Consider the following 8,955-nt stretch of genomic DNA (forward strand, 5'->3'; position numbering starts at 1 on the left):
ACTGCAACTGACGGCTTCAATCTTTATATGGCCTCATTCGGTCAATATTGACCATGGCAAAATCCTAATTGATATCAGCCCTACAGCGTCGACTGTGGCTAAAGAGTCCTATACGAGCATTACATTCTCTGCCACATAGGGCACATCTGTAAGCTGACTCAGGTGTTCTTTTCGCAGGATCCGCTTTTCTTCTGCCATACACATCAGTCTGGTTTCTCCTGATTTCTCATAAAGAAGATAACCATAACAATAATGTAGAATTCCAAAGAATTAAAGATTAATAAGGACTATGTGACATTATCTGACTGGTTCGGTCCATAAGAAAACGGATTATAGGATGCACAATATACATAATCTTCTGTCTTTCCTCAATATAAACGAGGGACATGATAATAAAAAGTGTAGATCATCTTCAACAGTATGTTTGTACATAGTATTATTAGTACAGAGAAAAATATGGTTAATATAGTTCTGAGCCTTCGTAGTTTTCGGGTCACGCTTCCGCATACCAAATGCATGCCGGATGGTACACCCTTGGGAAGGAGGCCCAAAGATCACCCCCCCCCCCCCCCCAACAATGAAACACCTGCTTCCCCCTTCAGCTAAAATCGAACAGTCACGAGCCACCTCATGTCCTGGTAAATAACTAGAAGTGGCTTAAGATGCACGTGAGGACAAAGCCGAAAACATATGTCTACATGAACAACAGCGGGTGGAGCCAACAGGATCTACGTTTGATGATTTGATACCACCTACAGCCAGACAGAACCTGGCTGACACATATGTTACATCAAGGACGTTACATCAACGATGATCAACTGTTGATGTAACGTCCTTGGTTACATGTACTATGCAGTCTATACTATCCAAGTATGCACAATTGTGTACATAAGCCTAACCATGTCTTACTCCACATATAGGGTAATTACAGACGGAAGCATGCGCTATACTACATCATATTTCATACATCATACTACTACATACAAGAGTAGCTCTCAGAGCATTGGCAGCGTCTTGGGCAGTTCAAACTTGGCGCTCTACCAATTACTCATAGCTGTTCTCCCCAGTCATTGGTCAATGCTACATTCAAATGAACTTCCATATATGGTGTAGTCACGTGTTCTATTCCTAAAATAGCCTAGTTACCTAGCAACATAAACATCTGGTACAAATACTCTATACGCCTTTTATCTTACCTGTCTCAGTCTCTTCTTCCAGTGTCCGGCAAAGTAAAAAAAAATAGACTGGACATATTTTTTGAACGTGTTCGCCTTTTTCTTAGGCATTTTGGCATCAACAAAACTGGTACCTGTGAACTTGCTAATAAGGCTACCTAAGAATGATCATGAATGTCTTATGCTACGCAAGGAGGTTCAACCTCCTTGTGCTACGGTCACATTTCCAAACCGGAAGTTACCGGAATAAAAAAAAGCTACATTTATGAAGGATAGACATCCAAATTAAAAAGTAAAGCTGTTTATGGTCGTTTATCAGTTCACAAATTATGGCCACTTCTTATTTTCTTTGCATTTTGTGTGTTTTAGGCCCTCTACAATTTGTTCACGAGACCTGCCCAATCGGACCCCGGGTTGGAACTGTAACCGTAAAACTACCCCCAGCTTGAGAAGCGAAAGTTGCCTGGTCGGTTCCCGTTTGGAAATGGGACCGTAACATTACCCTTATTTTTGAGGAGCTGTTGAAGATCTTGTTTGAGAGATTTATTACTTCTTTTGGCAAATTTCTTATCGAATATTGTGTTGACCCTTTCACCTCACCTAGTATTAGGCCACAGTAAGTAGCTATTGTGGATGACATAAGCGCGAAAACAATGTTTTGAAAGGAATGAATGAGAGCCGACCTAAGTGACAAAAGTTTTACTCATTGCGGCGCCCCTTTGTAATCAGTGCATCTGCATAATTTATCTCAGTTCGGGCAAGGACGTTATATCATAACGTCCTTGGTTCGGGTAACGATGCTAGCCAGACCATGGCCACATGGGGTCGGTGTCATTGTCTTGGTGATGTCGGCATTTCTTAGTAATCGGGGACATCCCTAATTGATCTGAGTCGAAATGCCGCCGTGCTAATCAATGCCAAAAACAACCCTTTGTTTATTACCGACAGAACTCCGTATGTGGCCCGGCCGCTGGCACGGCAAGGTGCCACGGTCATTACAGCAGCGCATCTCGTGGCGTTATAATGCATCGCAGTCTTTTCGCTCTGAAATTTCTCGAGTTTTCGCTTAAGTCTTTCCTCTAACCTTGTCGGACGATTTGAACGCGCTTGTTCCTAGTTTCATCTTGCTGGCCAAGCCACCACGTATACGCCCCGTCGGAGGAAACCGCTTCCCGTTCAGCGGAGCCAGCGCGCTAAGATCCCGTAAACGTCGGCCCGTCCCCGGAGCCAGTCAGCCAGGTCTCCGTCGGATCATTCTTCGGTACCGGTCAATCACGTCCCCGTTTCGGTGTCTCCCTACAGAGCCCTTGCGAGGCCCCCAATATAGGACACAACTTTCGCGGTCTCAAGCCGGATTTCCTCCGAACTTGTTCGTACATACCCGGCGGCATTGCTTGGACAGTGCTTTGACAACGTACTCCCAGACCGTTGACTTCCTGACCCTTCTTGACCCGTCTTCAGCTTAGAGAGGCGAACATCCGGTCAACACCGATCAACTAGCCGAACCTTTCTTCAGTGACCGAACTCAACTCCACGGTGAGCTGCCATATTGTTGTATCTTGTTACAAACTTGTCCTTTCATGGATACTTCAACTGCGAACATTGCCATTACCGGACACTCTTTTGTATCCCGACTGAAGTCATTTGTTCGGCGTCGTACTACGACAGCCTCCGGACGAGCAATTTGTCCTAATTTTTGGGTATCTAACGTAGACATTCAGTTTCATGGCGTGCCGGACTGCACCATCCCAAAATATTACGCTAGTGTGCTTCCTATTCTGCAGCAAACCAGTCCTCACATTGTGTACGTAGAGCTAGGGCACAACGATATATGTAGACGCCAATGGGCTCCAGAAACCATAGCTCGTGATTTAGTAGCTTTGGCACGCAAAATCTCTGAAATCCATTCAGTTCGACAGGTGATTCTAGCTGAACCAACCTGGCGATTGAAATCCCCCTGTAACATGCCGGACTTCCACTCACGCATCCATGATTTCCGCCCCCTCTTCGACGCTACCCCATCCGTTCACAGATGGTACCACGCAAAGCTGTGGCAGAAAAACCCTAACTATTTCGTTTCAGATGGTATTTTTCTGAGCCATTCTCTTCAAATTGTTCCCAATTGAAGGCTTGTTTTGTTAACTTTTTTTTTCAATTGCTTCAATCGCGAGTTGGCTTCACATTTGGTGTATTTTTAGCCCCGGACAGAAATGTTCCAGTCAACATGACGACAACCTTGGACTGTTTCAAAAGAAACATGGACTGGTTCGACTGACATGGACTTGCAAAATGGAGACAAATGGCCGGATGCTGAGGATTCGAGTAACTAATCGCCTATGAGATTATGTATGAATTCCTCCTCAGGTGAGTATGCCCGCTGTGCTGCTCTGGTTTTAGTCGACTTAGTTATGTTTAGTTAAGTTAAGTAAAAGGTTATGTTGAACGGGAAGACAACGACCTTAGTGATCGGACAGGATATTTGATGGAATTTATCCCGGGATTCTAATGTCTGGCTCCCAGTCATTTGCTCTATTGTTTCAGCACATGGAAGGCGCGACGCATTCCAGGGGGGTCCGGGGGTATGCTTCCCGGGAAAATTTTGAAATCAAGAACCTCTTAAATGCTATTTCCTGCATTTTGGCAAATTTTGCCGACCGACTAAGCTAGGTTGATTTTCATTGAATTATGCATGGTTATACCGTTACGGTAGCTTTGGCCTCCACCCCCAGAGTCCCGACATATTTTTACCACGAGCTCGGAAGGCACGAGACGTTGCAATTTTAAAATCCGGGAAAATTTTAAAATCTGGACCGTCTGAAACGCCATTTACTATATTTTGAAGGACAGATTTTCCCGTAAGACGAAGCTAAATTAAATTAAATGATATTCTATTAGAGAGAAATTTTTTTTTTGTGCGCAAACCCAAGCCCCTAGCTAACATATTTTCGCCATGTCGTCGTGAGCGCCAAAGGTGCAAGCCGTCGCAATGGAGGTCCGGAGAAACCACATTTTCTGCATTCTAGGAAAACTTTTTGCCCGAAAGTAAGCTATGTTTGTCACTGAAATCTGTATGACTATTGAGTGATAAAGTTTTGAGGGCGATGCTTCCGCAACATGTTTTACCATGTGCAGAGCCGAAGGCCGGGAGGCTCGGAGAAATTTTGAAATCTGGACCCTTTGAAACGCCATTTCCCTGCATTTTCAGGGGTTCTATCTGGCATTTGACTTCGTGTGTATAGTATAACCTGATTACGAAGAATTTCTTGGTAACGCTTAACGGTGAAATTGGGATAACAAATAACGATTAACGTTGAATTAAAACGACCAATAACGCTTCACGAAGAATATACCGATAACGATTACCGTTGAATTAGAGCGGGTCGGTAACGATTAACGGTGAATTAAAATGGCTCGTAACGCTTAACGGAGGCATGTAGACCCTCTTGCGTCCTTGTCTAAGACTTCTGCGATGCCCACTCAACAGTCCTGTCATGTATATTGTTATGGTTTATAACATTGCGTGCGTGTGTGTGTGTGTGTGTTCTCCCTCGATCCATTTACAAGCCGACCATACTTAACAAGAGCAATGATGACGATGTCCACTTGGACTCCACAACACCGCCACGCCACACACTGTGACTCATCTTTCTTTATTTGTGATATCTCAACATCAGCTCCTACAATATATCTTTAATAGCTGTGACGAGCACCCAAATAAATGTACAACGACGATGACAAAGTTATGGGTGACTTTGGAATAAACCAAAGTATCAGTATCAGTATATTCGTTTTGTATATGAAACGGGCGATGTCATTTTTGTGTTCTCTCTCGATCCCAACAGACTAACCATACAGGACAAGAGCGACAACGACGAGATGTACCTGGTACCCGTACCTGTGTCTATCAGGACGAAACAGTTCCGTCACAAAGTCAGTCGGGTCCTTCCACTGCAAGTCGCTGAGACGAGCTGTATCGCTGAAGGGACCGGAATAGACGTCTGTGCACCTTATAAAGTCGGGAAGGAGCTACACATCACCCAGAACCGCACCGTCCACAGAAGGAAGACAACGAGAGGGCCTAAAGAATGCCAGAACAGTAGCAGATCTGGAGCAGCAAATCGATTGCACTGCCACAACCACAGAAAACCTAAAACTAGTTAGACAATTCACGGGCTGGTTTTGGCTGATTTATACCATGAATATGTATATATAATGTGTATATATTATAGTAGTGGATTTTCTATGTACAACAAAGAACCGTACATAAGTTTACCTCAGCGACGACGGACCTAATCAAACCGGAGGTGTATGTACTAATGAAGAAAACCAACATAAGAATATGCAGAAGTGGCCATCGCTGGGAGGAGCCAGAATATACATTTGTGCGGCTTGAAAATTCTGAACAGAGGGGAGCCACACAACATCCAGAACAGCGCCATCTACAGAAGGAGGGCAACATGAGGGAAGTAGAGGCCAGTAGCAGAGCCAAGACGTACAGCCGATAGATTGCGATCATACTTGTACATGTATAGATAACCTGACATGACACCAGTTATAGAATTCACGGATTGACTGATTGATTGACTGTTTATATCACGAATATGTATTTTAGTGTATACATTGTAGTAGCTGATTTTATATGTATATGAATGGACCGTAGATGAAATAACCGTTGTTTTGTGGTGTGACAAGACCTGTCTGTTTGATACGCCAAAATGTGACCACGAGATATAATGTATTTGTATGACAGAGAGTCAGAGAGTATAGTTCGGAAGAGAAAGAGAGATCCGCAGCTAAGAACGAGGTTAGCGAGGCCAGCATTACTAGTATATAGTAACGTCAAACCATCTTAACAGTCTCCCGTGCCCAGTGTACGGAAAACCTTGTCTCTGCGTCCTTCCTTTATTCTAGCTATGCTAGTCTTCAAAGCAGAATCTAAACAACTTGAAACCCATTGGTTTCATGGCTTGTTTGAAACATGTGACTTATTAACTTTTCAAAATCAGGCTTTACGTAACCTGTATCTATATAGCCGGTATAACCTGGTATAACCGTCCTTCGGCGTAATACACCAGCTTCAATTCCAAACGACAACCACCTGAAAGCACAACATTTCATATTTCATAAAAAGATATCGACAAAAATCTGTGACACATTGGTCTTCATTATTTTTTGACCTCGTGAAGCATATTATCCCACCTTGTAAAAGCAAAGCTCAGAAGATATTGGCAAAAGTTGTGCTATATTGGTCTTGTCTTCTTTAAAACATCTTATTTTTCTATCACTCAAAATCAGGCTCTCTATGACTCCGAACGATAACTACTTGACAGCATTTCATTCCATATTGTAAAGAGCACAGGCTTATAGAAGACATAATGGCAAAAAGCTGGGATATATTGGTTGCCATTGCAAATTCATAAAGCATGTGAAACATCGTATTAATCTGTGTGTACGGCTTATGATATGCAAGGAGCGCAGTCATTCCCGGCTATGTGAAAAGACCGTTCCCTTAAATCATTAATCCTGACGCAAAGAATGCCTCAACAAAGAAAAAGAACAGCTAGAATAGTCTCCAATGACCACTGTATGGACGACACCCCTGCGGTTTAGCCAAAAATCAATTCCCAAGGGAATGCATTCGTGGAATTTTCAAAATTCTTTCAAAGCGATCGTAATACTGTAGAAAATGCCTCCGCCCCTGAGGCGTCGCCAAAAAAGAGGGGCAAATTAAATCCACATATGTTTTGAAAATGGGACATGTTTTTTTTCTTATGGGTCATATCTTTTAAAACAATATGCATCTTAAAAATAACCAAAACGAGAATATGAGACGACAAAAAAACATACCATTTTCATTTTGTACCGAGTATAAGTTTATCCCCCAATCCAGGAAACCCACCGGTTTGCAAAGTGGTGCTTTCAAAATGGTCTATCGTTTCCGATTTACCCCCCATTTTGATAGTGGTGCTTTCCAGTTACGCCGATTTCAAACTGGTCGATTTCAAACTCCAAACGGAAATGACGTAAGACTACGAAGGACCATTGGGTCAAAACGTGTTTTTGCAAATGAGCTGTGTGCTCAGAGCAAAGGGGCTGCGTGCTCGGCGAAGGAGCTGTGTGCTCACAGCGAACGAGCTGTGTGCTCACAGCAAACGAGCTGTGTGTTCGGCGAACAAGTTGTGTGCCCACGGCGAAGGGACTTTGTGATCGGCGAACGAGTTGTGTGCACCAAGCTGAAGTTGGTCGGCGATTGGTCCGACGTAACATAGTATCCCATTCAGACGTCCATTCGAAGAAACTAAAAATTCCTAATTTCCTTTAAAAGCTTAAATGGATATCAAGAACTGCTGGATATTGTCTTTTATCACCCAGAATATGTATATACAAGCATAAATAATAACAGAAAGTATCATATCAACGATTAAGCAGAAATTATAGGCCCAATCGGCGGCAAACTTCACTGATCTAAAACCGGCTGCCATACCTCTTGTAGAGCAATCTGCTATTTATCTAGACGTGGCCCGTGAATTTTTAAGACGAATTTAGATAGCGCATATTCTAACGTTTCCGAAACAAGTATCGAATGTTACGGGCCGGATTTAATTAATGAACTCGAGGGAATTAACTGATAGAAAATACCCGAGCAAAGGGGGGCTAAAATCGGCTGCCATACGGCTAGTGTCTAAACGTTGCCCGTGAACTTTTAAGTGCAATTCAGATAGCTCATACCTGTCGTATTTGATACAAATATCTAATCTTACGGGCCGGATTTAATTAATTTAACTCAGTGCCGATTTCTTATAGACCAAACTGCTTCAACTCTAGTTCATCAATTAAATCTGGTCCGTAAGAATTGATACTTGTATTGAATACGTTGGGGTATACGCTATCTAAATTCGTCTTAAAAGTTCACGGGCCGTAAGAGGCAATTTACTCCACAAGCCGTATGGCAGCCGATTTCAGCACCCCTTTGCTTGGGTATTTCCTATTTCCTATAGCTATTAGTAAATTAGTTAATTTCCCCATAGTTCATTAATCAAATCCGGCCCGTAAGATTTTATACGTTTTGAATACGTTAAGATATGCGCTATCTAAAGTCGCTTTTAGATATGCGCTATCTAAAAACCAGTCTGAAGTTGGCGGCCGATTGGGCCCATTATTTTTGCTTAATCGTTGATACAATACTTTCTGTTATTATCTTTATTTATATATATATACATATATTGGGTGGTAATAGACAATATCCAGAAGTTCTTGATATCCATTTAAGCTTATGAAGGAAATTAGAAATTTTTAGCTTCTTCGAATGGGCGTCTGAATGGGGTGCTAATTGCTATGTTATGTCTAATGACGAATCGGCGCCTGGATCGGCGGCTACCAATCGGCGACCATCTTCAGCCTGGTACACAAAGTCCCTTCGCTGTGAGCACACAGTTCCCTCGCCGAGCACGCAGCCCCTTTGCTGTGTGAACACAGCTCTTTCGTTGTGAGCACACAGCTCAGAGCAAAGGGACATTTTCTATTAACCTCTCATATTCTATAACAAAACAGAAGATGGGAGGTGTAGATCTCCCACGCGAGACTTCGTCATGGGCTTCGGGGCAACCCCTTTTATTATTGTGCAACTTCTTATCCATACATGTTTTTATTGTTTGTTTTTCCGGCACTGGCATTGTCTACCCGGCCCCCCTCCGGTTATCAGTCGGTGAGCTGCTAGATAATTGTTACAGGCTGTGACAAGCCACGGTGGGAGTTTCACGGTGGGCAAGCCGTAAAACGC

At 43.1% G+C, this 8,955-nt stretch overlaps 1 long non-coding RNA gene across 1 annotated transcript; it reads left to right on the forward strand.

Annotated features, from left to right (window-relative positions):
- The first annotated feature begins 2,051 nt into the window (after positions 1 to 2,051).
- Positions 2,052 to 6,061, forward strand: LOC118418809. Its single transcript, XR_004831537.1, has 3 exons — positions 2,052 to 2,711; positions 3,374 to 3,539; positions 5,018 to 6,061. It is a non-coding gene; the product is annotated as an uncharacterized LOC118418809 (long non-coding RNA).
- The last annotated feature ends 2,894 nt before the right edge of the window (positions 6,062 to 8,955 follow it).

Source organism: Branchiostoma floridae, chromosome 7 (assembly GCF_000003815.2).
Source record: "Branchiostoma floridae strain S238N-H82 chromosome 7, Bfl_VNyyK, whole genome shotgun sequence".
Taxonomy (NCBI): Eukaryota; Metazoa; Chordata; class Leptocardii; order Amphioxiformes; family Branchiostomatidae; genus Branchiostoma; species Branchiostoma floridae.